The 22,960-nt window shown below is 43.9% G+C and overlaps 1 protein-coding gene across 3 annotated transcripts in view; it reads right to left on the minus strand.

Moving 5' to 3' along the window:
• Positions 1 to 22,960, minus strand: part of SUFU (SUFU negative regulator of hedgehog signaling) — a 113,148-nt gene that overhangs the window by 36,926 nt on the left and 53,262 nt on the right. The window lies entirely within an intron of this gene.

The raw sequence follows: 22,960 nt of genomic DNA on the forward strand, positions 1-22,960 counted from the left end.
TTCCAGGGGAAGCATTCACTCATAAAGGAGAAAAGATTGGGGATATTTCCCCCAAACCAAACGTTTTTTCCTGCTTGCCAATTCTGCCAGCCTTCGGGAGAAAAGGACAAGCTGCTACTGCGGCTGCTCATTCGGCCTGGCACACCTGAAGACTTATTTGGGGTTGGGGAGCCATGATCAGGTCTGCCAGGAAAGGATAAGGTGCTTTAGTGTGGGGCCACATGGCCAGAAATCCTCAGGGAGGCTGGGGGTGGGGCAGTGAAAGCACATCGCCATGGAGAAGCACACCCCTGGTCCCAATCCTTTCCTGTGCCGCTGGAAGTGTTTCTAAAAGGAACCACCCGTGGCGGGCCTTTGAGATTGGCCACTGGCTTCCCACAGGTAGACAGATAGAGGGATTTCTGAGGAACACTGGAGGCTTCAAGTACACGGAGGTCTGGACTGTGCCCCACACACCTCTGCAGAGATGCACAGTCTGGAGGGGTGGGTGTTTCCATGAAATCACAGAAACGGTGCCCGGGCTGACCAAGAGAAACATGCAAACATGGCCAACTCATAGCCTCACCATTGCACTTCACACAGGCTCAGCACTTCAAAAACACTGTTTAGGACAGCATAACCACAAGGCAGAAAACACCCATGTGGTAAGAAGTCTCCCCCTAGCCCTGACTCTTCTGTTGGGTACCCTTCCAAAGGTATTCTGCATTTACCAGCCTGTGTGTATCTACAGGGTCTCTCCACCTTTTTTTCCTAAAACAAATGGCAGCACACTGTTTTGCACATTTTGGTGGTTGTTGTTGTTGTTGTTTAAGATTTTATTTGTCAGAGAGAGAAAGAGAGCACGCACAGCAGGGAAGCAGCAGAGGGAGAGGGAGAAGGAGCTCCCTGCTGAGCAGGGAGCCTGATGCGGGACTCGATCCCAGGACCCCGGGATCATGACCTGAGCCGAAGGCAGACGCTTAACTGACTGAGCCACCCAGGAGCCCCTTGCACATTTTGTTTAATGATATATCTTGGGAGATCATTTCATATCAGCACATAAAAAGCTACCTCATTCTTTTTTTTTTTTTTTTTAGATTTATTATTTATTGGGGCGCCTGAGTGGCTCAGTCATTAAGCATCTGCCTTTGGCTCAGGTCATGATCTCAGGGTCCTGGGATCAAGCCCCACATCGGGCTCCCTGCTCGGCAGGAAGCCTGCTTCTCCCTCTCCCTCTGCCACTCCCACGGCATGTGCTCTTCTGCTCTCTCTCTGTCAAATAAATAAATAAAATCTTAAAAAAAAAAGATTATTTATTTTAGAGAGAGAGACAATACAAGTAGGAGGGAGAGAGGGAGAGAGGGAGAGAGAATCTCAAGCAGACTCCACGCTGAGCATGGAGCCTGATGAAGGACTCAATCCCAGGACCCTGAGATCATGACCTGAGCCAAAACCAAGAGTCGGATGCTCAACCGACTGTGCCACCGAGGCACCCCACTACCTCATTCTTTAAATGGCTGTATGGTAGTTCATTGTGGTCTATCAGTTATGATCTAGGAATCTCAACAGCTGGGGACTTGAGGCAGAACATGAACACACAGACACACACACACACACACACACACACTCTAGCCCAAAGCCTCCCAGGGAGGCCTGAGAGAGCTTCTGCTCTTCCTTGTCTTGGTCTGAATACTAATTCCCTCCTGTGTCAGGTGTGGTTACACCAACTACTTTTTCCATCTTTCTGGTCCTAACCTCAAAAGCATTCATTCATGAGGGTGAAGGAAGACTACTTCCTCTAGGAGACATGGGGCGATAAAGGGAGAGAAGGCACAGCTCCAGGCAGAGCCAACTAGAAACCTTCAAATTTCCCAATTCCTGCTGTGCCCACTCTTCCCAGATTTCTTCTCCTGTGTGTCTATAAGCAGCTTGCATGATCTACAAGTTAGAAACAAAGCAACAAGTAAAAAGATTGAATTAGTAATTCAAAAACTTACCCCATAATAAGCTTACCCCCAATGGCTTCACTGGTAAATTCTACCACACATTTAAAGAATTAATACCAATTCTTCACAAACTTTTCAAAAAAATAAAAGACTTGCCGATTCTTTCTATAAAACCAATATTACCCTGATACCAAAGCCAGACAAAGGCATTACAAGAAAAGAAAGCCATAGGCCATTATCCCTTATTTATACAGACACAAAAATCCTCACTAAACAATAGCAAACTGAACACAGCAACATATAAAAAGGGGTTATACATAATGACCAAGTGAGATTTATCCCAGAAATATAAGGTTGATGTAACATAAGAAAACCAATGTAATATATCAATAGAATGAAGATTTAAAAAACCCCACATGATCATCTCAATAGACATAGAAAAGCATTTGCAAAATCTAATACTCTTTTATGATAAAAACACTGAAACTAGGAAGAGATAGGAACTTCCTCAATCTATAAAAGGGCATCTACAAAAAATCTACAGCTAACAGCATACTTGATAGTAAAGACTGAATTATTTTCCTCTAAGATCAGGAACATACAGAGATGCCCACTCTTATCACTTCTATTTAACATTGTATTAGGGGTTCAACCAGGGCAATTAGGCAAGAAAAAATAAACAAAAATCCAGGTAAACTGGAAAGGAAACAAAACTATATTTGCCGATGACACGATCTTGTACAAAGAAAACCCTAAGGAATCCACTAAAAAACTATCAGGATAAACAAATTCAGCAGGGTTGCAGGGTACAACAGCAATGTACAAAAATCACTTGTATTTCTGTGCACTTGCAATGAACAATGTGAAAATGAAATTAAGAAAACTTCCATTTACAACAGAATAAAAAAGAAAACAATGCTCAGGAATAAATTTAACTTAAAAAAGGTAAAACTTGTACTCTGAAAACTATAAAACAATGTTGAAAGGAATTAGAGGGGTGCCTGGGTGGCTCAGTCGTTAAGCGGCTTCCTTTGGCTCGGGTCATGATCCCGGGGTCCTGGGATCGAGCCCCGCATCAGGCTCCCTGCTCCGTGGGAAGCCTGCTTCTCCCTCTCCCACTCCCCCTGCTTGTGTTCCTTCTCTCGCTATCTCTCTCTGTCAAATAAATAAATAAAATCTTTAAAGAAAAATTAGAGAGAACCTGTATAAATGAAAAAATATACAACATTCATGGGTAGAAAGATTTAAATACTGTTGACATTAATATTCCCCAAATTGATCTATAGATTCATTGCAATCCCTATCAAAATGCCAAATGCCTTTTTTGCAGAAATTTCAACGATGATCCTAAAATTCATATGAAAATGCCAGGGACCCAGAAGAGCTTGAAACAAGCTTGAAAAAGACAAACAGGGGCACCTGGGTGGCTCAGTTGTTAAGTGTCTGCCTTCAGCTCAGGTCATGATCCCAGGGTCCTGGGATTGAGCCCAGCATCGGGCTCCTTGCTCAGCCAGAAGCCTGCTTCTCCCTCTCCCACTCCTCCTGCTTGTGTTCCCTCTCTCGCTGTGTCTCTCTGTGTCAAATAAATAAATAAAATCTTAAAAAAAAAAAAAAAGAAAGAAAAAGAAAAACAGAGTTGGAAGACTTAATTTTCCTGATTTCAAAACTTGCTACAAAGCTACAGTTACCTAGACAGTGTGGTACTGGGATGCCTGGCTGGCTCAGTCAATGGAGCATGCAACTCTTGATTGCAGGGTTGTGAGTTCAAGCTCCACGTTGGGTGGAGAGAGTGCTTAAAAATAAAGTCTTTAAAAAAATAAAAAAGGCAGTGTAGTACTGGCATAAGGATAGGCATTTGATCAATGTAACAGAATTTAGAGTCCAGAAATAAACCCTCACATTTATGGCCAATTAATTTTCGACAACAGTGCCAAGACAATTCAATATAGGAAAGAGAGTCTTTTCAGCAAGTGGTACTGGAACAATTGGATATCCACATATGAAAGAATCCAGTTGGATCTCCTTCTTACACCATAAACAAAAATTAATTTAAAATAGATCATAGGCCTAACTGTAATAGCTGAAACTGTAAAACTCTTAGAAGAAACATAGGAATAAACCTTCTGACCTTAAATTAGGCAATGGTTTCTTAGATAGACACAAAAGCACCAGCAACAAAGATTGGTCCAAAAATTGGACTTCATTAAAATGAAAACCTTTTGTGCTACAAACAGTACCACTGAGAAAGGAAAAAGAAATGCAAATGCAAACCACAATGAGACACCACGTCACAACCATTAGGATGGCTATTATAAAGCAAAACAAAACAAAAAACCACCCAGAAAAGTGACAAGTGCTGGTGAGGCTGTGAGAAAACTTTCAATCTGGGTGCCCTGTTCCTGGGTACAGGATGGTACAGCCACTGTGGAAAACAGGGGGACGGTGCCTCCAAAGGTTAAACAGATGTGTCACTGGATCCAGCAATTCTACGCCTGGGTATGTACCCGAAAGAATTACAGAGACTCAAAACGTACTTGTACACCCATGTCACAGCAGAATTATTCACAACAGCCAGAGAAGGGAAGCAAGCCAAGGGTCCATCAATGGATGAATGGATTAACAAAACATGGTATTTATTTTCAGCCTTAAAAAATGACATTCAAATGCATGGGACAAGATGGATGAGCCTTGAAGACATTATGCTAAGTAAGCTAATCCCCAAAAAAGTGACTCCATTTATATAAGGTACCAGAGTAGTCAAATTTACAGAGACAGAAAGTAGATGGGTGGTTGCTGGGGGCTAGGAGAGGAGGGAAATGGAAAGTTAGCGCTTGGGGCGCCGGGTGGCTCAGTTGGTTAAATGTCTGCCTTCAGCTCAGGTCATGATCCCAGAGTCCTGGGATCGAGCCCCGCGTCAGCCTCCTTGCTCAGCCTGAAGCCTCCTTCTCCCTCTCCCTCTGCCTGCCGCTCCCCCTGCTTGTGCTCTCTCTCACTATCTCTCTCTCTGTGTCAAATAAATAAATAAAATCTTTAAAAAATGGTTAAAATGGCAAATTTTGTGTTATGTATATTTAACCACAATTTTTTAAAAAAGAAAGTGAAAAGACAACCTACAGAATGCAAGAAAATATTTACAAGTCATACATCTGATAGGTATCCAGAATATATAAAGAGACTTACAGCTCAATAATAAAAAGATAAATAATCCAACTTTAAAATGGGTGAGGGATATGAATAAACTGTTCTCCAAAAAAGATATAAAAATAGCCAATAAGCATATGAAAAGATGCTCAGCACGATTAACCATTAGGGAAATGCATATCAAAACCACAGTGAGAGGGGCGCCTGGGTGGCTCAGTTGGTTGGGCGACTGCCTTCGGCTCAGGTCATGATCCTGGAGTCCCAGGATCGAGTCCCGCATCGGGCTCCCTGCTCGGCAGGGAGTCTGCTTCTCCCTCTGACCCTCCCCCCTCTCATGTGCTCTCTCTCTCATTCTCTCTCTCAAATAAATAAATAAAATCTTAAAAAAAAAAAAAACACAGTGAGATACCATCATTTCACACTCATAGGGTGGCTACAATTACGGCGACAATAACAAATGTTGGTAAGGATAGAAATTGGAACGCTTATACACTGCTAGTGGGAATGTAAAATAGTGGAGCTGCTTGGCAAACAGTTTGGCAATTCCTCAAATGATTAAACATGGAGTTGCCATATGACCTAGCAATTCCAATCCTATGTCTATACCCAAGAGAAATAGAACACATGTCCACACAAACACTTGTACACAAATGTTCACAATAGCCATGTTATTCACAATAGCCCAAAGGTGGAAACAACCCAATGTCCATCAACTAATGAATGGATAAATAAAACACAGTATATGCACACAATGGAGTATTATTTGGCAATAGAAATAAAGTATCAATACATGCTACAACATGAACCTTAAAAACATTATGCCAAGTGAAAGAAGCCAGTCACAAAAGGACATATGTGATTCCAACTGTATGGAATGTCCAGAATAGCCAAATCTATGGAACAGAGAGATTAGTGGTTGCCTAGGGCTAGAATGGTTAGGGAGGATGGGGAGTGACTTGTGTGTCATTGCTTTTGGGGGTAATGCAAATGTTCTGGGGTTCATTGTGGTGATGGTTTCACAACTGTGAATTACACGGTATGTGAATTACATCTCAATAGAGATGTTAAAAAAAAGAAAGAATACAGTAGGTGAAAGGGAGGGATCTTGGGGGAAAGGCAAAGTGGGCAAAGTAAGGCTAAGGTCCTAGATTTTTGGTTACTACCTTCTCAGGGTAAGCAGTAGCCTAGGGGAAACCTGACGTAGAATGCCCACACATCAAAGCATGTTATAGGTCTATACAACCTGAACGACCAACATTTTCATTTTCTACAAATGAGGAAAGGATCCTTGAGAGAGACTGCCCAAGGTCATGGGACAAGTCAGTGATGGTGGGCACAGTATTTCCCAGACTTTTGAGTCATCCATAACACTTCTGTGTACCATCTGTACCATAACCTACTTGTATTTCCCCCTAAGACTGACTCATGTTTAAAAACCCAGACAAACTTAGTTTAAAAGAAACTTCACAGGGGTGCCTGGGTGGCTCAGTTGGTTAAGCATCCAACTCTTGATTTCGGCTCACGTCATGATCTCGGGGGATGTGGGATCGAGCCCCACATCAGGCTCCATGCCGAGTGAAGAGTCTGCTTGTCCCTCTCCCTCTGTTCCTCCCCTGGCTCACATGCTCTCTCATTCTCTCTCAAATAAATAAATAAATAAAATCTCTAAAAATAAAAAAAAAGGAAATTTCATATTACTACTAACTCAGGAAAATAAAGGGAAAAGCAGTGTTGCCTAGAATAACTTCAAAGCAACTTGATGAAAACAAATTTAATTTTTAACAGCTACTGTTGTCTACCTAACATTATTAAAAACTCAAATGAACCAGGGTTAAAGAGCTGTTGGAGGTTTAAAGAGTCATATCAAACTGACAAATCAGCAGGGTTGTATCAGAAGCTTGAAGAGGGAAGACAGTCCTCACTATCCAGGTCACTGAATGCCCTGTCCAGTTATGACCTAAGTCTCCAGCTGGCTCCGGCAAACCCTGGTGCTGTGGTTGACCTTGCAGTTGGGAAGGGCCACTTCCTATTTGCCTCTGCCCCGTACGAGTTATAACCCTCGGCAACTTGCCCAACCACAATTTCCAAGCCTGTTTCCTTATCTGTAAGCAGAAAATAGTGTGCCTACTCAGTTTGCTTTCCACTATTGCATGTTACTGCTGTACTGGAATACGATACAGCTGTATCTGCCCAGGTCTCAGTGCCCCTAACAGAAATCCAGAACCAGCACAGAGCCTGTAGCTCACAGCACAAGCCAGTAGGTGGCACCATCGCTCCTGGTTTAAGAAAGAGTTGGTCCAGTTCTCAACCCCCGCCCACATCTAGCTGTCTGGTCTGTAGAAATATACCCCAAACCTGGCAGGAACATAAGCTAGAAACAGGAAAAAGCCTGAAAAGGTTTGGAGCCATGACCTGTTATTAACCAGAACTGACCTTGGCTTAAAAATAAATGTTGTACAAACCCAAACTGTTTAAATGAAAGAAGAATGATGAAAAAAAAAAAATACTTCAGACAGACTTAATTTAGGAAGGGGCTTAAATTTAGGCAGCTGGAAGGGGAGACCCTAAGGTAGAAAAGGGAGACAGACCCAGTCGCTACTTTGGGGACCAACCCATGTGGGATCAGGAGTGAATTAAAAGGAGGGAAGGGGAAGGAGAACACATAACTACCCACAGAAAGGTTCAGAGCACATGATGCTAACAACCTTCCAGACTGGGACGCGGTCTTTCTTCCCCAGCCCTGCCTGGTGGGGGAACTAGACTTATTAGCTCTGCTGTGGCCAAGAAACAGTCTTTCTTAACAATGAAAGAGCCTTGGTCACAGTTTTCAAGCCTGGGACAAAGCCACAATGGGCTCATTCTTGAGTCCAGTCTGGTCTTTATGCCCTGGATGCGCGGCCCCATTCTGTGTGGAGCGACCGCGGGTCTCAGCACTCGGGCCCCAGCGCCCACCCCAGGAAGTTCTCAGCCCCTTCAGAGGGGTTTTCAAATGCTAATAATGCCTCCGTCAGAAGCCCAGCTGTTCTGTCCAGTGGTTAGAGGGGTGCGCTCCCTCTCTCTTCCTCTCTTTGGCTCCCTGAAGTGTCCTAACCAAGACATTAGGATGCAAATCCCTGGGACCTCCACCCAGACCACATAGCAGAGGGGCCTCCTGGGGTATGAAGGCAGGCCATTCCAGGTGAAGCCTGGATGCTCACTTTCCATTCCCTTCCCTCTTCCTCTGAGCTCTGCCACCAAGAAACCTCCCTCAGCTGCTGCCTATTTGGCAAAGTCACCAGAGGGGAATACTAGTCCAGGCTGGCAAAAAGAGTCCAAAAAACTGCTAGGTATAGGTCTGCCCCTTGCTTAACTGAGAGAAAGGTTTCACTAGTCCATGTCTCCTTCCCTATTAACAACTCCCTGGCAAGAACTCTTTAAAAGTTGGGAGTGCTGTATGGGAGTGCAGGGCTTTAAGAGTTTTATTTTTAGGGCACCTGGGTGGCTCAGACAGTTAAGTGTCTGCCTTGGGCTTGGGTGGTGATCTCAGGGTCATGGGATCATGCTTCTCCCTCTCCTGCTCCCACTGCTTGTGCACTCTCTGTCAGATAAATACATATTTTTTTTAAAAGATTTTTATTTTTAAGTGATTTCTACACCCAATGTGGGGCTCAAACTCACAACCCTGAGATCAAGAGTCACATGCTTTACCGACTGAACCAGCCAGGCGCCCCGGGAGTGCAGCTTCTAACTGGCCCCTCAGATTGGCCCTCAACCTACCCCCACTTCCCAAACATCCAGCCTTAGTCTTGGTCATTTGAAGTTGGACTCTGCCGGATATAAGAAGTTAGCAAAATCTAGGGAAATGGGTTGCAGAAGAAAACAGCCATTGTTTGTAAAATAATTAGTGCTGCCTTTGAAACACTGAGGAACAAATACATTCTTCCAGAGTTTTTAATTCAACCCAACTCTTGAAAATGACTGTCAGTCTACCATTCTGTGTGAAAGTACAGTCCCAGTGATGTTTTTGCATAATAGTTTGGAAAGCAATGCTCCACCCTCTACACCCTATCCCAGAATTAATGCAGTTGGTCGAAGGGGAAAAGGTTAATGTTGTCTTCCAGAGCCCAAAAGAGTGAGTTTCTCATCGCTGAAGCTTGGACCCCTGAAGTCAAACACACTTTTGAGTGAGTGCTCTGAAAGGAAGAAGGGCAAGGGCAGGAAACACAGCTGAATTTGCCAGGTGTCAAATGAGTGGCTGGTCTACAAGAGGTATTTTAGAGAGAGCAGGAAAATGGGAGGTGGCGCAAAGCAGGCTGGCAGACTGGAGTCTGTCAATTTTGAGGTTAAACTTTTTTTTTTAAGATTTATTTTTTTTAGAGGGAGGGAGAGAGAGCAAGCACATGAGCAGGAGCAGCAGGAGAGGGACAGAGAATCCCAAGCAGACTCCATGCTGAGCGCAGAGCTGGACACGGGGCTCGATCCCACAGCCCTGAGATCAAGACCTGAGCTGAAATCAAGAGTCGGATGCTGAACTGACAGAGCCACCCAGGCGCCCCCCACCCCAGGTCAAACTTTTGAACAATGGGGTAGCCATCACAGTCTCTCAAGAAACTGTCTCCAGTTTCTTTGCCTTCTTGGTGCTCACAAATCACATCAGTGATCACACCTGGTTTGACAACGTGTGCTTAAATGTCCTGTATGAAGACACAGAACTGGTTGCTAGGAGGGCTTTGCAGGTCTTCCCTAAAAATGCCAGATGTGCCAGACACGCCCCCAGCAACACAGACTGCTGATTGGGAAGGGTCAAGCAGCCTGTCCTCCTGTCTCCAGAGAGTCCCAGCATGAAACCAAGACACATGGAGAGCACGGGGCAACCGCCTGACCCCACCCTCCTTCCTGAGAAGCTCCAAGTGGCTACTGCAGCCACTGTAGTCTGCTCGGAGGAGCTGGGTCCAAAGGCTTCCTTTGAGATTAGAAGACAGCCCCTTCAAGTCAACTGAAGGCCCACGAACTGAAATATCCTTATGGGGGCTGAAACCCAAGTCTGCACAGGCCCAGGCAGCCTCATGACCCCCCCCAGTGAGAGGAGACAACCTGGAGGTTTTGCTGAATGAACCAGCTCTGGCTGGGGCAGTGGAGGAGGTAAAATTCAAAGTCAGTTCCATTGGCCTATGCCCAGCCCAGATGCTCCTAACTGGGGCCACTGAGTTGGCCCACTGCCCCTACTGGGATTTCTCACGTAATCCTATCCTAATTTCTAAAGCCCAGGTGCTTTCTCCTTGCTCTAAGCCAAGCTGGGGGCAGGGGGTGGGGATGTGTGTGCTTAGTCTACTTGTTTCTTGAGCCTACAAAATTTGAGGAGGTCACAGGACGTAGGACAGCCTAATGTCACTGATTAGATTTCTGGAGCCCATAACACAACCAAGAGATGCTATGCTCATTCTGGGGAGAGTATGAGCCCAGGCAATGCACAGAGGATGCTGTCCTAGCACCCTAGGATGCTGTCCTAGCACCCTAAGACCCAGGGCCTCCTCCAGGCCTTCACTACTTCCACCTGACAGCACCTACCAAAGGATGAGTGGCACACACCCTCTTCTTGCTGGGAAAGATCAGCAACTCTCCTTCCTCCAAGAATCCAAGCAAAGCTGTGAGTGAGCACTTCCCTGCCTGCCGGCCCCTGTTCCCCATCTCCAAGCCAAAGCTAAGAGTTCAGCTCAGAGCCTTGCACTAGTGGTGAGGCAAGGCCCATCTCAGGAATTCTGGATAGCAGTTGAGGGCAAGGATGCATACACGTCAATAGGAGCAAAAAATACTATGTCCTGGGTAATTCCCCTCTAACACTCAAGCAATGCAAGGAGAGGATAAGGATGGGATGCTCTCAAGCTTAGAGGCTTCAACTGGGACAAAACAACAGAATTTGGCACCCATGCCTTTCTCCACACACATGCACAGCAGACAAGATGCTTGCAGAGAAGAAGGTCTCAGGAGCATGACTGCACAATATCCCCATTGCAGGGTTTCAAATCAAACTCCTCCAAAGAAAGGCCATTTTCTTTTAAGAAAGAAAAAATAACAAGAAAACAAACATACTGTCGGGGGAGGGAGAGAAATAGATTCCCTGGACGTGTGTTCATGAGCTTTGGGGGCTAGCAGGCAGAGTTCTTCATTGCTGGTTGGTGGGGATGGTGGCTGGCTGTCAAGTTGTTCCAAGTTGGTCAAATGACGGAGGCGAGAATGAACTGCCCCCCACCCAACACACACACACACACACACACACACACATTTTTTTAAAGTTCTGACTGCAGTTTCATGACTTGAAAAGTTAATTTGACTGTTTGGTTAGAGAACTTCCCTCAACTAGTTCTGTCTGATATTAATTTGACTAAATGTGGCTGCAAGACAGAGGGAAATGAATGTGCTGTACTGCTTAATTAAATAAAGAGCGAGGGCACATGTTTGTTCTTACAAAACTGAAAGGAACCATAAAGGATATTCCTTCTAGGTTTTGCCCAGAATCAAAGGAATCACCAAGGATTACAAAGCCAGTCAAAAGAGACTCAAAATTGTTTCCCTATGTATTCTCTCAGAAACCTCTGGCTCCCCAGCTCTCTCCCTTGCCCTCAAAGCCACGATCATAAAGACAAAGAGTGAAGTGTAAGGAAAATTCCTTTTATTGAGAAGCTCAACAACCTGCAGTAGAGGTTACGGCAGGGAAATGGGAGGCTGGAGGGCCACTGGGGCCGCTGGTGGCTCTCACCCAAAAGCGAGTCTCTGGGGGCTGCAGACTTTTGAGGAGTGGCTCACTACCTGCCAGTGGTGTGGCTCCCCCAGAGGCAGAGTGTGGGTCCCTGACACTCACCCTGTGTCCCCACACAAGGGGGCATGGCGGGACTCATTCTTCCCGCAGGAGGGTGAATGCCTCAGTGCAAACAGAGCTCAGCATGGCTTACCTGCCACAGCTTGTAGCTGTCACTAGTCAAATCCTGTCCACACGGGTGCCTGGGTGGCTCAGTTGGTTAAGCGACCGCCTTCGGCTCAGGTCATGATCCTGGAGTCCCTGGATCGAGTCCTGCATCGGGCTCCCTGCTCGACGGGGAGTCTGCTTCTCCCTCTGACCCTCCCCCCTCTCATGAGCTCTCTCTCTCTCTCATTCTGTCTCAAATAAATAAATAAAATCTTTAAAAAAAAAAAAATCCTGTCCACACACCCTCTCTGTGCCATGCTCTCCTATGGGGCATACAGGTCCTTGCTCTCCATTTCCAGAGAGCCTTGAATCCTAAGCTGGCAGATGCTTTCACTTTTCTTTTAAAGTAGCTCCATCTGTTTAGACACCTGTCAGTATGGGAAGGAAAAGTCTTTTGCCCAGAGGCTTGTAACTGGGCAAAATGCACCCCTGCTCCTCTCACTCTCCTGAGCCAGCACAGGGCCCGCCACCTGCAGGCAGGCCCCTTTGTTCTTAAAGCCAAAATAACTATAGAGGGTTTTAAATTTGCAGTCCCTATATACATTTACCCCCCGCCCCCCCCCCCAAAAAAAACAGTGCCAGGAGATGCTTTGAAGCTTTAAAATCAAGCACATGCTTCTACTCTTTCCATCTTTTTCCTGAAGAGATTAGGTAGGTTTACAATGAAAATCCACTTAGCTGCCAAACATCCGTAAAGTGGCACAGTCACTTTGGAGGGCCACATGGCAGAATCCATTAATATAACCAGTACTTTCTCTTTGACCTAATCATTCCACCTCAGAGTACGAATCTACCCTGGAGCAAAACATGTTCACAAGGAGGAATGAAAAAGAATGCTCCCAACATCTGTGTGCTGTTTGTGATAGTGAAAAAAATGGAAACAACCTAAATGTGCATCAAGAGAATGGTTAAAATATGGCTTATGCATACTATAAAATCATAGGCAGCAGTAAAAAGGAATTAGATAAATCTTTATATTTTGACATGGAAGATCTCCAAGATGCACAGTTAATTAAGAAGTCCAACTGTGAAGGACAGTACAGTTTCACTTACATTAGAGAAGGAAAAAATATGGGGTGCCTGGCCAGCTTATTTGCTAGAGCATGGGACTCCTGATCTTGCAGTCGTGAGTTCGAGCCCTGCATTGGGGGTACAGTTAACTTAAAAAAAAAAAAAAGGAAAAAATACATATATACAAACCCAAACCACTTCTAGAGGTCCCCAGAAGAAGGTGAATACATAGAAAAAGTCCGGCTGCGTGCAGGGAACACACCAAATGGATAAAGTGGTGTGGGGAGGGGCCTGAGATTGGGTCATGTGGTCAGGGAGGACTTTGACTTTATTCATAGAGTCTGAATCATTAACTTCCAAAATGGATTTCTATATTGTTCGTATGCTTAAAAAAAATACAATGAGAAAAAAGAACTCCTCTTTCCTACCTCTGACATGCAGCGGGAGCTCCTCCGGCTGCCCTGGCGGCCATCACGCTGGCTACCGCAGGCGGCAGCGCGGACTTGGACGGGCCGGGAATCGAGGGGACCATCCCTGGCTTGTCTCTAAGAAGTTATGGGTGGCACTTTCACCAGCTAAGCACTTAAGTTCTTGAACAAACACCCCACCTTCTCCTATATTAACCAGACTAATGATGCTGGTACTCTTGCCACAGACTTCAAACTTCTCGTGTTTCTCTATTTTTCTTCTTCTCTAAGTGGTTATGGTCAGTTACATAAAAACAATCCCCTTTCTCTCCCTTGATGTTTTTGCTCTTCGTCCTATTTCTGTACACTGTACATTGTCTCCTATTAGCACTTTCAGCATTCTTACTGCTGTGCAGCTCAGGGTTAACACAGCACTGAGAGCATCTAACATCTAGGATCAACATGGTAGACACATCTATAGGCCAACAACCAGACAGGGCCAGGCCCGCTATTTACATTTGTTCGGGGTGCACAGAGCTGAGGCACTTAACGATCTGGAGCAAAGCTCCAACTATCTATGACCATTCCTAAGTCAAAGAACTTTAGCACAGCCCTCATTCTGCCTAGAGAAAAGGCATTTTGCCCCCTTTGCAGAAGTCTGGAAATCTGGAGGGACACACTACTCTAGGATTAACTTTTTTGCTTTGTTATCTGGTGTTTGCTTTTGGGAGTGGAGAGAGTTGTATTCTTGGCACTTACAGGCTAGGGAGGTACAGACAAAACAAGCATCTTTGTTTTTCCTTCAGGAAAGAGGATGATGAGGACAGAATGTGGCTCTGGCACCTTTCAAAAGAAGAATCTGGTTCTGCCCTGGCCCAATGTACATAAAGCATTTGGTTTCCAATTTACAAAGAGGGAAACCTTCTGGAGCCAGGTAAGAAGTTAAGTAGATGAAAACAGAAATTCTTATCTCGAATGCTACCCTTATTACAGAAAAAAAGTCTATCCTCGTCCAGACTGCAAGTTCAAGTGTAACCAAGTGTGGAACTATTCAAGGGCAGGTCTGCTGTAGAGCTCAGGGTTTTGCCCTAGCACTCTCAGGAAGAAGCCACTGCTGAGTGAGTCACTAGATTCAGTCTGGCAGCAGAGAAAACTGGATGAATCAATCAAACCAAACCAGTAAACCTCAAACCTTCTTCCCATCCACCAACCATACTGAAACAGTCTGAATAGAAAGGAAAGCACGTGGTATGGAGGTGACCTGAGTACTGGGGAAGATGGTTTCTAAGGAATTCTTTCTCACTTAATCTACTAGGGCTTGGCCAACCCACCATACAGCTTTGAGCTTCAAATGTCTCCAAAGCACATTAAAAGAATTTTTCCCCCACTTCTGGTCTGAAACTTAGGCTTTAGAAACAAACAAACAAACAACAAATAACTTGTCAAAGTGAATTTTCAACCAAAATAGAGAAAATAATCCAATGAACTCCCATATACCCATCACTTGGCCTCAATAATTATCAACTCAATGGCAATCCCAAACCATATATAACCCTATCCCCATGGCAAATTCCCACCCTATCCCCACAGGATTATTTTGCAGCAAATTTCAGACATCACATAATTTCATCCGTAAGTATTTTAGTACAGATCTCTAAATGGTAAGGATTCTTTTTAAAAACATAACTACGGGGGCGCCTGGGTGGCTTAGTTGGTTAGGCGACTGCCTTTGGCTCGGGTCATGATCCCGGAGTCCTGGGATCGAGTCCCACATCGGGTCCCCGGCTCAGCAGGGAGCCTGCTTCTCCCTCTGACCCTTTCCCCTCTCATGCTGTTTCTCTCTCTCTCAAATAAATAAATAAAATCTTTAAAAAAAAAAAACATAACTACGATTAGAAGCATCACACCTAAAAAATTTGGCAGTAGATTCTTAGTATTATCAAATATTAAAGTTATTGTCCCAACTGACTTTTTTAAAGATTTTATTTATTTATTTGACAGAGAAAGAGATAGAGAGGGAACACAAGCAGGGGGAATGGGAGAGGAAGAAGCAGACTTCTCGCTGAACAGGGAGCCCAATGCGGGGCTCGATCACAGGACCCTGGGATCGTGACCTGAGCCGAAGGCAGACGCTTAACGACTGAGCCACCCAGGCGCCCGACTTTCTTTTTTAAAAAAGATTTATTATTTATTATTTTATTTATTTATTTATTTATTTATTTAAGATTTTATTTATTTATTTGACAGAGAAAAACACAGTGAGAGAGGGAATACAAGCAGGGGGAGTGGGAGAGGGAGAAGCAGGCTTCCCGCCGAGCAGGGAGCCCGATGCGAGGCTCGATCCCAGGACCTGGAAACATGACCTGAGCTGAAGGCAGACACTTAACGATTGAGCCACCCAGGAGCCCCTTTTATTATTATTATTATTATTTTTTTTTTTAGAGAGAGAGCATGTGTCGGGGGCAGGGACAGAGGGAGAAGGAGAGAATCTTAAGCAGATTTCCCGCTGAGTGCAGAGCCCAATGTGGAGCTTGATCTCACGACCCAAGCAGAAATCAAGAGTCGGATGCTTAACTGTTGGACCCTCTCAGGCGCCCCCAAATTGACTTTCTATAAATGTCCTCTACGGTTGGTTTGTTCAAATTACTATCCAAATAAGGGTCACACAGTGTATTTGGCTGGTTTATTTTTAAGCCTTTTTAATCTAGAAGTTTTCCCCTCTTCCTCTTTTTTTTTTTCTTATTGAAGGAACCAGGTTGTTTTTCCCAGTAAAATTCCCCAAAGTCTGAATTTTGCTCATTGTGTCCCCATGCCATCATTTAGCATGTCCCTCTGTCCTTTGGTGTTTCCTGTAAATGCCAAAGGTTAGAGCTAGAGGTTGTAAGCTCATGGTTGGTTGCACATGGCGACAACTGCTAGATCCAATATTTCATGAGGAGGCTCCAAAAACTATTCTATCATTCTTTATCATTTTTTAGCTGGAAATCTTCAATTTATATAGGAAAGGCAGATTAAATGTGTGGTTCTTTTCCTTTATTCACTAGTTTTCAAGAATAATAAATTATCAAATCTTCTAAAGTTGATCAGTTTATTTGCCTTTTTAAGTGTTGTTATGAGCACATGGATTTTAATATATTTGATGTGTTTCAATCCACTGCAGTTGTAACTGTTCCTAATACTTATATTATCCCATCTTTGGCTGGTAGAAGTCTCTAAAATGGAGACTCTCCTGGGTCTGTTGATATGACCCTCACAGTCTTTGGTAGCTTCCTTGTTTTCTGGTATAAAAAGATGTTAGAGGCTTGGGACACCTGGGTGGCTCAGTTGGTTAAGTGTCAGACTCTTGATTTTAGCTCAGGTCATCATCTCAGGGTCCTGGGATTGAGCCCCACGTCCAGCTCCCTTCTCAGGGGGGAGTCTGCTTGTCTCCTTCTCCCTCTGCCCCTCCCTCCACTCAGGCGTGTGCTCTCTCTCTCCCCCTCAAATAAATAAATAAATCTTAAAAACAAACAAACATGTTATAGGCTCATTGTGTATATTTTCTGCCTCAGAACTGGAATCAGTCATTTCTCCAAAAAGCCTTAGTTTCTTTCTTCCTTCCTTTCTTTTCTTTCTTTCCTTCCTTCCTTTTCTTGAGAAAGAGAGAGCATCAGCATGGGAGCAGAGGGGAGAGGCAGAGGGAGAGGGAGAGAGAGAATCCTAAGCAGGATCCATGCCCACCAGCATGGAGCTCCACGCAGAGCTCAATCCCACAACCCAAGATCATGACCTGAGCCGAAATCAAGAGTCCAACGCTTAATTGACTGAGGCACCCAGGCCCCAGCCTTAGTTTCTTTTAATGATAGACGGTATATGGTAACCACAGTCTGGACCTAGAAGTACCTACTGCTACTGGATTATTGTTTCAAGACTTTTTCAGGGGTGCCTGGATGACTCAGTTGGTTAAGCATCTGACTTGGGCTCAGGTCATGATCTCAGGGTTCTGGAATGAGGCCCCACGTCCATCTCCCCACTGAGTGGGGAGTCTGCTTCTCCCTCTCCCTCTGACCCTCCCCCAACTCGTACTCTTTCTCTCAAATAAATAAAATCTTTAAAAAAAGACTTTTTCAGTAAACAAATATAAAAATATTGTTTTTAAAAGAAAAAATAATCTCAAGTTCATACTGATATTTCCAGTTAAAATTTAAGAATACAGGGGCACCTGGGTGGCTCAGTCAGTTGAGCATCTGACTCTTGGTTTCGGCTCAGGTCACGAGCTCAGGGTCGTGAGATCAAGCCCTGCACTGACTCTACGCTGGGTATGGAGCCTGCTTAAGATTCTCTCCCTCTGGGGGTGCCTGGGTGGCTCACTCGGTTAAGCATCTGCCTTCGGCTCAGGTCACGATCCCAGGGTCCTGGGATCGAGTCCCACATCGGGCTCCCTGCTCAGCGGGAAGCCTACTTCTCCCTCTCCCACTTCCCTGCTTGTGTTCCCTCTCTTGCTGTCTCTCTCTGTCAAATAAATAAATAAAATCTTAAAAAAAAAAAAAAGATTCTCTCTCTGCCCCTCCCCCCATAAATAAATCTTTAAAAAATTTTAAGAACACAAAATTTTATTTATTTAATTTATATTGTGTTTCTTCTTCTCTTACTGAAAATCTTGGTTTCTAATATAATTACTTATTTGCTTTATCCTATTATATAGTTACACTAGTTTCAGAATAATACCAATATTATTAACAATATGATCACTGAAAATAGGGTTTTTTGGGGTGCCTGGTGGCTCAGTTGGTTAAGCATCTGCCTTCAGTTCAGGTCATGATCCCAGGGTCCTGGAATACAGCCCCGCATTGGGCTCCCTACTGAGCAGGAAGTCTGCTTCTCCCTCTCCCTCTGCCCCTGCTCGTATGCTCTCTCTCTTGCTCACTCTCTCTCAAATAAAATCTTAAAAAAAAAAAGAAAGAAAATAGGTTTTGTTTTTTTTTTGTCTTTGTGACATATCTATTAGAGATATACACTCACATTACTGTGTTTTAAAATCTATGTGCATTGGGGCACCTGGGTGGCTCAGTCGGTTGAGCATCTGCCTTCAGCTCAGTCATGGTCCCAGGGTCCTGGGATCAAGCCCCGTGTCAGGCTTCCTGCTCCGCGGGAAGTCTGTTTCTCCCTCTCCCCCTCCCCCTGCTTGTGTTCCCTCTCTCACTGTCTCTCTCTGTCAAATAAATAAATAAATCTTTTTTAAAAAAATAAATAAATAAAATCTATGTGCATTGTTATGGCATCAATTAGATATGCTGTGAATATCATTTGTTTCATTTTGCTTTTAGTTTTTAGGAAATATTGGCAGGCCAACTTTAAGGTGGTCCCCATAATTCCTCTTCACTCCAATGTTCACACCTTAAGTGTGAGTAACACCTGCAACTTGCTTCTTGCCAATAGAATATGGCAAAAGTGGAGGGACTTTACAGATATAATTAAGATCCCAAATCAATTGTTCTTATTAAAGATTTATTTATTTACTTCAGAGAGGAAGAAAGAGAGGGAGCAGGGGATGGGGTAGAGGGGGAGAGAGGCAAGCAGAATCCCCGGTGATAGGGGAGTCCATCACGGGGCTTGATCCTAGGACCCTGAGATCATGACCTGAGCTGAAACCAAGAGTTGGACGCTCAACCGACTGAGCTACCCAGGTGCCCTAAAATCAACTGATTTTTTGATGTTTTAATTTTTATTGTAGTAAAATACACATAACACCATCTTAACCATCTTTAAGTTTATAGTTCAGTAGTGTTAAGTACATCCACATTGTTGTGCAACCAATCTCTAGAATTCTTTTCTTACAAAACTGAAACTCTGTACCCATTAAACATTAACTCTCCATTCCCTCCCTTCAGCCCCTGGCAACCACCATTCTATTTTCTGTCTCTATGAATTAAAGTCTTCCCGGTACCACATATAAATGGAAAAATACAATATTTGTCTTTTTGTGACTTTTCTCACTTTAGCATAATGTCCTCAAGGTTCAGCCATGTCGTAGCATGGGTCAGAATTTGCTTCCCTTTTAAGGCTGAATAATTTTCTATCGTATGCATATACCACATTTTGTCTACCCATTCATCTGTGGATGGACACGTGGGCTGCTTCCACCTTCTGGCTATTGTGAATAATGCTATGAACATGGGCATAGAAATATCTCTTTGAGACCCTGCTTTCAATTCTTTTGGATATATACCCAGAAGTGGATTGCTACATCATATGGTAATTCTATGTTTAACTTTTTTGAAGAACCACTGTACTATTTTCCACAATGGCTGCACCATTTTACATCCCTCCCAGCAAAGCACAAGGGTTCCAATTTATCCACATCCTTGTCAACACTTGTTATTTTCTGGTGTGTGCTTTTTGTTCTTAAGATTTTATTTTTTAAGTAATCTCTACACCCAACGTGGGGCTCAAACTTACAACCCCAAGATCAAGAGTCGCGTGCTCCACTGATTGAGCCAGCCAGGCGCCCCTTTTGTTTTTTAAATAGCATCCTTTCTAATGGATGTGAGGCCAAATCAAATAATTTTGAGTTATTAAAAGGGAAATTATCTTTGATGGACTTGACTGAATCAGGTAAAAAGCCTTAAAACAAAGGACTGTACACCCCGCCCCCCCACCTTTCTGCATTGCTTGCTTTGAAGAAGCAAGCTGCCTTGAATCCTACAGCTACAAGGAAAGGAATTCTGCCAACAACCTGAGAGAACTTGGAAGCAGATTCATCCCCAGTAGAGACTCTAAATAAGAACGCAGCCCAGCAAACCCTTTGATTTCAGATTTATGAGACCCTGTGAGACCCTGGTGAGGTCTAAGCTGTACCCAGACTACTGACCGAAAGAGGTAATAATAAATGTGTGTTCTTTTAAGCCACTGATTTTGTGATCATCTGCTTTATAGCACAAAAAAAACTAACAGAGGAAAAATATTCATTTTGATTTGTCTTACAATTACATAAATTTTTACATGATTCCAAAGTCATAAATCTACAAGACCAGTGCTCTAACCCCTGAGCTATGGAGCCTCTTTTCCAAAGTCATAAATCTAAGAACAAGATATATTCAGAGAAGTTGGCTTCCTGTCCTCTCCATCTGTTCCCTCCTTCTCCCATAGATTACCATTTAAAAAATATTATGGTTTACCCTTCCATTTAAAAATATAAAGAAAAACATGTTTTCTTATATAAGTGAAACTTACTATAGATACTTTTCTCCCCATTTGCTTTTTCTTTTCTTTTTTAAGGTGCAATGGCCATAGTTTTATTTTGGTTCCAACACCACCATACACTTGATTCCATATCCCTGAATATTCAACAACTTTTAGGCTATATGAAAAAGAATTTTTTGCTTGATTAATTTGCTGGACATTTTTTTTTTTTAAAGATTTTTATTTATTTGACAGAGAGAGACACAGCGAGAGAGGGAACACAGGCAGGGGGATGAGAGAGGGAGAAGCAGGCTTCCTGCGGAGCAAGAAGCCCGATGCGGGGCTCGATCCCAGAACCCTGGGATCATGACCTGAGCTGAAGGCAGATGCTTAACGACTGAGCCACCCAGGCGCCTCTTTGCTGGACATTTTAATAATTTTTTTTTTTTTTATTCATTTGAGACAGAGAGAGAGAGAGCAGGAGCAGTGGGGAGAGGCAGAGGAAGAGGGAGAAGCAGATTCCCTGCTGAGCAGGGAGCCCGATGTGGGGCTCGATCCCAGGACCCTGGGATCATGACCGGAGCTGAAGGCAGACGCTTAACCATCTGAGCCACCCAGGTGCCCCTTTGCTGGACATTTTAAATAACAACCTGAGAACACTGCACAGACATTCTTGATGAGGCAGTCCCCCTGGTCATCCTCATCGGTGGTATCACTATCACCATCAGATCTTTTACTGCCCAGAATGATGAGGACTCATAATTCCCAAACACAACTGCCTAACGTATACTGAAATATCTGGAAACAGAGTAGTTGGATTTATGCATTTAAAGAGACATCTTGTTAACTTAAGAGTGTATTCTATTTATATGATCAAGATCATAAATCTATAAACCATGCTGTATGAATTACATGAAAGGATGTAAGTTCCCTATGGTAAATTGATTGCACTGGGGCCCCAATGAATACCCTAAGGGTATTAACTTTGTAACTTTGTAGTCCCCTCCCTTTCTGACTCTAGGCTTGGCCATGGGACTTGCTTTGGCCAATGGGACAGAATCAAACCCAAGCAGAAGCTTGACAAAGCATGCACACATTTCCACTTCCTCCCATGGACCCATCGCTGCCATGAGAAGACACTTGTGCTAGTTACTACAAACACTACTTCAACTAATAGCCATTTGTGAATATCTTTTCACGGTTTTGCTCCTATCTCTGGGATTCCTAGAAGTGGAATTGCTGCATCAAAAAGTAGATCTGTTTTGCTGGATACTGATACGTTCTCTTCCACAGAGAGAGCGCTATTTTGCATCCCACTATGAACACATGGAAGTGCCTGTTTCCCCACAGCTTGACAACAGGATATGCTATCAAACTTGGAATCTACTAATCTGAGAAGGAAGAAGTGGTATCTGAGGGTAGTTTAACTTGCATTTCTGACCAACATCTTTCTTTTCATGTGTTTACGGGCCATTTGCTTGAAACATCAACATTTAACCCAGAGAGCTTTTTGGTTGGTGTCATCTCCAGGAGCCTCAGAAAAGATAAATTAATAAAACACTGACTTCTCTTAGCTTTGTCACTGGCCACTGTAGTCTGAAGTGAAAGCATTGTCCGGCATTGACTGTTTTTCTTCTACCAGATCATGGGGATAAACAGTCACCCTAAATGTATTACATTTACCCTCAAGTAAAAGGCAAAAACAGGGGCACCTGGGTGGCTCAGTCAGCTGGGCGTCTGCCTTCAGCTCACGTCATGATCCCGGGGTCCTGGGATCGAGTCCTGAATTGGCCTCCCTGCTCAGTAGGGCGCCTGCTTCTCCCTCTTCCTCTGTTGCTCAGTCTGCTCGTGCTCTCTCTCTCTCTCTCTCAAATAAATAAAACCTTTTTTTTTTTTTTAAGATTTTACTTATTTATTAGAGAGAGAGAGCACGAGCAGGGAGGAAGGGTAGAGGGAGAAACAGACTCCCCGCTGAGCAAGGAGCCCAACACGGGGCTTGATCCCGGACCCCGGGATCATGACCTGAGCCGAAGGCAGACACTTAACCGACTGAGCCACCCAGGTGCCCCTAACTAAATAAAATCTTAAAAAAAAAAAAAAAAGGCAAAAACAGACCCTCAGGTAAAGAGTCTCCATGTAATGGTACCTCCCTTTGCTTTATTCTTTGGTGCATTTTTCTTTGCTGTGTAACCTTAAACAAGCCATTAAAATTCTCTGCATTTGTTTCTTTATGTATCAAAACATGATGATACTATCTACTTTGCAGGGCAGTTTTTAGAATCAAAAGAATTAAAATACGTGAAAATTGCCTTATGGGCTGAATGTACTATATAAATGAAGCAACTGCTATTCATTTGAAAGATTCTACCACT

This window comes from Leptonychotes weddellii, chromosome 6 (assembly GCF_054177405.1).
Source record: "Leptonychotes weddellii isolate Sample4059 chromosome 6, ASM5417740v2, whole genome shotgun sequence".
NCBI classification, from domain to species: Eukaryota; Metazoa; Chordata; class Mammalia; order Carnivora; family Phocidae; genus Leptonychotes; species Leptonychotes weddellii.